The 6157-nt window shown below is 43.7% G+C and overlaps 1 long non-coding RNA gene across 1 annotated transcript; it reads left to right on the forward strand.

The window, feature by feature from the left end:
• The first annotated feature begins 4931 nt into the window (after nucleotides 1–4931).
• On the forward strand, nucleotides 4932–5630 carry LOC311062618. Its single transcript, XR_014602520.1, has 4 exons — nucleotides 4932–5012; nucleotides 5142–5312; nucleotides 5400–5431; nucleotides 5532–5630. It is a non-coding gene; the product is annotated as an uncharacterized lncRNA (long non-coding RNA).
• Nucleotides 5631–6157: the final 527 nt, after the last annotated feature.

The raw sequence follows: 6157 nt of genomic DNA on the forward strand, positions 1-6157 counted from the left end.
TACAACCAGTAAATCAGCAATCTCATTTTGCCTCTGTATTACAGTCAAGAATTTGTCGTCATTGTCTGACACTGTAATTCCAGTTCCTGTCCCAATTGCTTGCTGTTGGGTATGAGTTGCTGTGATTTCTGGTGGCCTTAGGCCTGGGTTTGATGGTCCTTGTAATTTTATTTTTTGTCTGGCTCCAAGTGAATTAATTGGAAATGAGTCCATATTGATGCTTGGGGTTTTAGTATTTTCCAGATACTCATTCATGGCATCATCCTGTGATTTTGGCTGTAACATTTGTGGTTGTGATTTAAGCAGTGATGGTGCTGGTGGTTGTGAAATGGAGTCAAGATCCGCCAGGATTTTTAATCTAGCATCGGATTCAGCCAGGCATATGTCCAGTTCCATTTGTTCCAGTCTGGCTGGCTTGCATTTTAGCCTGCTCCATTTCCAGAGCCTGCTTTGCCTTTAAAGTCGATGCCCTTATAAGGAGCACAGCCTTCTCAGCCTCAGCCTTGAGTCGGGCTGCGGTAACTGATGAAGTGGTTGATTTCGCTTTTGAGTGTTTTGAAATATTGGAGATACTGTCCTGGGGCTGCACAGTCAACTGGTTTTGTTCATTTTTCCATATTTCCGCTTCCTTTAGGAATTCAATAAACACGACGCTTTTGGCTCATACCATTGCGTTCTATCCTATCCTTGTCCTTTATTGCGCACGCACGCACGCACACACGCACACACGCACACTTCAGAGATGGATACATTCAGTATTTTCTTTATGACCTGTAGGTGGTGCATCCCTTTCCTATGTGAGAAGTGTCGCTGGCTCCAATGTCAACATGGACCTGGATACCTTTGTCAATCTGGACCCGAGTGTGTACAGGTTAGTGGCGTGTGCGTGCGTACGTGCGTCCTTGTGGTTGTGAAAGGCAAGTGGTTAATGTATGTTTTTATAATATAATAATGTATATCTACAATAACTAGTAACTAAAGTTTTCAAATAATTGTAGTGGAGTAACAGTACAATATTTGCCTCTGAGATGTAAGTAAAAGTATAGACAATTGGAAATACTCCAGTAAAGTAAATGTACCTTCTAATTGTACTTAAGTACAGTACTTTAGTAAATGTACTTAGTTACTTTACACCACTGGATATTTCATACCAGTGTATTGAAGGACATTTCTTTCTCTTCCACAGGGAAGTCATGTGGCTCTGCTGGGGAAATCTCCAACGGTCAGTTTGTGTACACTGGATTACAAAGTTTGGAGACTCTGCTACAGGTGTCTGTGATGAAGGGTAAGAACATTATAAATATATATAAGAACTAGGGTTGGGACTCGATTAAAAACATTTATCAAATTAATTAGAGGCTTTGTAATGAATTAATCACAATTAATCACATTTTAATCGCATATCAATATTTTACTTGAGAACAGGGAAAGGCAATTTTTTCATACGTCTTTTAAGTACATGTAAAATAATAAAAGCTTAAAAATACTAAAAAGGAAAAACGTTGCGACGCTGAGGAGCGTGTACAGAAGCAGCCTTCCCCCTCCATTGGCGCTCCCATATAATGGGAATTCAATACCCATATAACAATGAATTCAATACCCATATAACAATGAATTCAATACCCATATAACAATGAATTCAATACCTTTTTATAGAATGTCATATCAGAAGACCGAGCCTCGCAGTGTAAAGAATAGTTCTACCCTTCCAGTCTTGAAGTCTGTCTTGAAGGGATCCGATCGCCGTGGCCGATAGAGCAAGCTCTGAAGCTCAGATAAATGCCTCCTCTGACTGAAAGGAGCCTTGCCTTTAGGGAAGTGTGTCAATAGGATTTATCTGTTGATACGTCCTAACATTAATCGAGTGTTGATTCCAACTCGTTGGAATCTATAAGCGAATAATATAATAAAGCCCCTCCCTACCGGCGTCTATAAGGTTTATGAGTGCATTTATTTAATGTTGCATATGTTGCACTCTGACTGTACTCTTGCCTTGGAGACGGCCGTGTCTGCAGGGATATGGCTCTTGTCTGGAAGGGTATAACTATCTCTATTCTCTACGCTGCAAGGGTCTGTCTTCTGATGTGACAATTCTATAAAAAGCGCAAATGTGAAGCTAGACTTCTGGTCATTAAATTTGTGCAATTATAATGCTCGGAGGAGGTTGGCCCCCAGACGTGCGGCACGCAAGCCTACCGAACTACTGGTGCCCACGAACCAGCCCCCAACTATGGGTTAAATAGTACCACTGCCTAGTCTCGGAGGAGGTTGGCCCCCAGACGTGCGGCACGCAAGCCTACCGAACTACTGGTGCCCACGAACCAGCCCCCAACTATGGGTTAAATAGTACCACTGCCTCGTCTCGGAGGAGGTTGGCCCCCAGACGTGCGGCACGCAAGCCTACCGAACTACTGGTGCCCACGAACCAGCCCCCAACTATGGGTTAAATAGTACCACTGCCTCGTCTCGGAGGAGGTTGGCCCCCAGACGTGCGGCACGCAAGCTTACCGAACTACTGGTGCCCACGAACCAGCCCCCAACTATGGGTTAAATAGTACCACTGCCTCGTCTCGGAGGAGGTTGGCCCCCAGACGTGCGGCACGCAAGCCTACCGAACTACTGGTGCCCACGAACCAGCCCCCAACTATGGGTTAAATAGTACCACTGCCTCGTCTCGGAGGAGGTTGGCCCCCAGACGTGCGGCACGCAAGCTTACCGAACTACTGGTGCCCACGAACCAGCCCCCAACTATGGGTTAAATAGTACCACTGCCTCGTCTCGGAGGAGGTTGGCCCCCAGACGTGCGGCACGCAAGCCTACCGAACTACTGGTGCCCATGAACCAGCCCCCAACTATGGGTTAAATAGTACCACTGCCTCGTCTCGGAGGAGGTTGGCCCCCAGACGTGCGGCACGCAAGCCTACCGAACTACTGGTGCCCACGAACCAGCCCCCAACTATGGGTTAAATAGTACCACTGCCTCGTCTCGGAGGAGGTTGGCCCCCAGTCGGCGGCACGCAAGCCTACCGAACTACTGGTGCCCACGAACCAGCCCCCAACTATGGGTTAAATAGTACCACTGCCTCGTCTCGGAGGAGGTTGGCCCCCAGACGTGCGGCACGCAAGCTTACCGAACTACTGGTGCCCACGAACCAGCCCCCAACTATGGGTTAAATAGTACCACTGCCTAGTCTCGGAGGATGTTGGCCCCCAGACGTGCGGCACGCAAGCCTACCGAACTACTGGTGCCCCAGCTCCACTGGTTCCAGACCAGTCTGGAAGCTGTTCCTCTCCAAGGCCTCTGGGGTGTTGGATGCAGCTCTGGATCTTCTTGCCAACACGGTACAAAAACTAGATCTAACCAGACACTGAAATAAACTGAAACTAAACTGCTAAGTGTAATGGCAAAGATAGAATGACCAATGACTGAAACTAATTAAAATGAACAATGTTGACTGAGTTAGTACATCTCAGACCTACACATAATTACAGTCTATGTTTATAATTAGTAATTATAAAATGCACCAATGCAAAAAAAAAAAAAAAAATCAATTATTTCTGGCCAGAAGCTGTTATTTGTCCACATAAAGTCCACCCAGGTTTGGAATGAAAGTTCTCTATTGTAGAGCGAAAAGCCCTGTCCGCTATTCTTTACACCAAATGAGCTCACACGTAATGCACATTTAAATGAAATATTGACCCATGTAATCCTTCCCCTAGTCCATGACGATGACTGGTCCATCGGCGTCTGCGGTTCTGGATGTGATTGGAGAGCTGAGAGTGTCGATTCTGACGGATGAACAGTTGAGGGACAGTGATGTCATTGGGAAGTGGTTCTCTGGACGTTTGAGAGGGTTCCTGTCGTCTGCATCAGGAGAGTTTCTATACTGCCTCAGCAGCAGGAACCTCAGCTGTAACACATACCAGCAAGTGTAAGTATTGAGCTGGAGACTTCTTCCATCTGTATACCCTTTGACTGAATTTTCCCACCTGGGGCTATCATCTTTATGTGGATGTATTTCACATTTCATCTCCCATAATGGGGTGTTTGGGTGAAAAGCATAGCTAAGTCACAATGTTTTGAATTTCTTTTCTTTTTTCTCGTGAGTAAAAAGTCATATAATAGTGAAGTTGAATTGAGTCCAAAGTAATGGGTAGTGTGGAAGAGAGCTGAAGAAGCGATAGGTAGGGTGGAACTGATGGAGTCAGGGGTGATTTGTGAGAGAAGGGTTCCAGCTAGAGTGAGAGGGAAGATGTGTACGGCTTGGAAATGGTGGCACTGATGAAAAGACAGGAGGCGGAACTAGAGGTGGCAAAATTGAGGATGCCAATGATTACATTGGAGGATTAGCCCAGGTTAGAAGGTTTTGGGATAATGCAAGAGAGGCGAGGTTTGGATGTTTGTTTGGATATATACGGAGGAGGGATGAGAGGTATATTGGGAGAAGGATGCTGAAGATGGAGCTGCCAGGCAAGAGGAGAAGAGGTAGACCAAAGATGAAGTTTATGAATGCGGAGGGAGACGACATGCAGGTGGCTAGAGTGACCAAGGAAGATGCCGAAAATAGAAGCAGATGGAAACGGATGATGTGGCGCACCCTGATGGGAATTGGCCGAAAAACGAAGAAGTGAAAACAAGTATTTTTCATTGTATTTTGATTTGATCCACTGATTGCAGGAGTTTAGGCATCAGTTCGACAACATCAGCAGCAAGTGGTCCTGACGGAACTAATAATCCCTTTCCTGTCCCGACCACAGTCAGGTACTGACTAACTGCAATCTATCTATCTATTTTTACAAAATATTAAAATGTTATATATTTTTTACAGGAAAATATATTGACTCCAGACACCTTTCAATGCCTTAATGTTTCATTCTGATCTGTCCCCTTCAGACCGAGGCCGTGTGTCCAACAGCAGTGTTTACTGGTATGGTTGGAGAACAACTTTGGTGCATTCTCAGGTCTTGTGTCTGTCAGTGAATTCCTGAATCTAAACCCAGGCTTCTCCCCTGTAAGACTTTAAAGTTGTTACATTACATAACAATGATGAATTATTAACTCCAAGAGATAATTACTTTTTAAATATAAAATAAAGTCCAGTGGTGGTGATCAAGTTTTTCTTGACTTTCTTTCCATCTAGCTGGAGGCTGTAAGGCTCCTGTCTCCAAAGCAGAGTGCAGAACTTGTGGTGTTGCCTCTTCTTCCTGAGAAAGACGTTGTCATCCACGCAGTGTTTGACTATCTGACCGAATCTCCAAAGGAGAGAGGATTGGCTGAGTTTGTGTCCCACCTTGTTATGTTCTCTGGAAAGGTAAAAACTGTGAAGTAATGATGGTAATATAAACTGTAACTATGCACATTTGGTTTGAAATCACAAACTCTTTTTGACATTTTTCAGGGTGAAATTTCCTGCTTGTCGTACAAAATAATGTAAGTTATCTATCAGTATATTTAGTTTTTTGAAGACCAAGTAGAAATAATTCAAATCATTATTTTTGGCCTATGTTAACCCCAACTTGTTGGGTCTCAGTTTCACCAGACTGGACCTGGCCATGTTTACTCTTCCACCGAGTGTAGCATCATCCATCACATACAACAAGCTGACTTTGCTTCATCAAATTCCACCAGGTGAGATCTTCGACTGAGTTAAAAGTGATGTATCACTATGCTGTTATGTTCACATGTTATTGGCAGTGGTTATGTTTTTCCCATTGCATTTCTAAAATCAACAAAACTTGTTCTGTCTACACTTAGGCTGCATCATCTACAGTGGAGAGGTAGGTACCTGAAATGATATTCACATTTTAAAGTCTAATTGACTAAATGTCACCAAATTAAAAACATTTCACTCTTTCTTTCTTTCCCAAGTGCAATGTTACTTCAGCAAATGGTAAGTGTATAGTAGTTTTGATTCATTGTTATGAATTTTATTGTGATTTATTTTCATAATGAATTAATTAATTAATGTTTTCACAGAAACAGACATTTGTGTTGGAATTAACAGGTGAGTGTTCTGAGGCAATGCCTACAATATCTCAAATATATTTAATGAACAAACTTTTCGTTTTGCAACTCAAATGTTTTCCTTTTCGGCTACCAAAGCACTGCACTACAGCTCCTCCTCAACAACGGACAGATGAATGGACGTTTTTGTGA

The sequence above is a fragment of the Gymnoscopelus microlampas genome (assembly GCF_963454915.1).
Source record: "Gymnoscopelus microlampas genome assembly, chromosome: 2".
NCBI classification, from domain to species: Eukaryota; Metazoa; Chordata; class Actinopteri; order Myctophiformes; family Myctophidae; genus Gymnoscopelus; species Gymnoscopelus microlampas.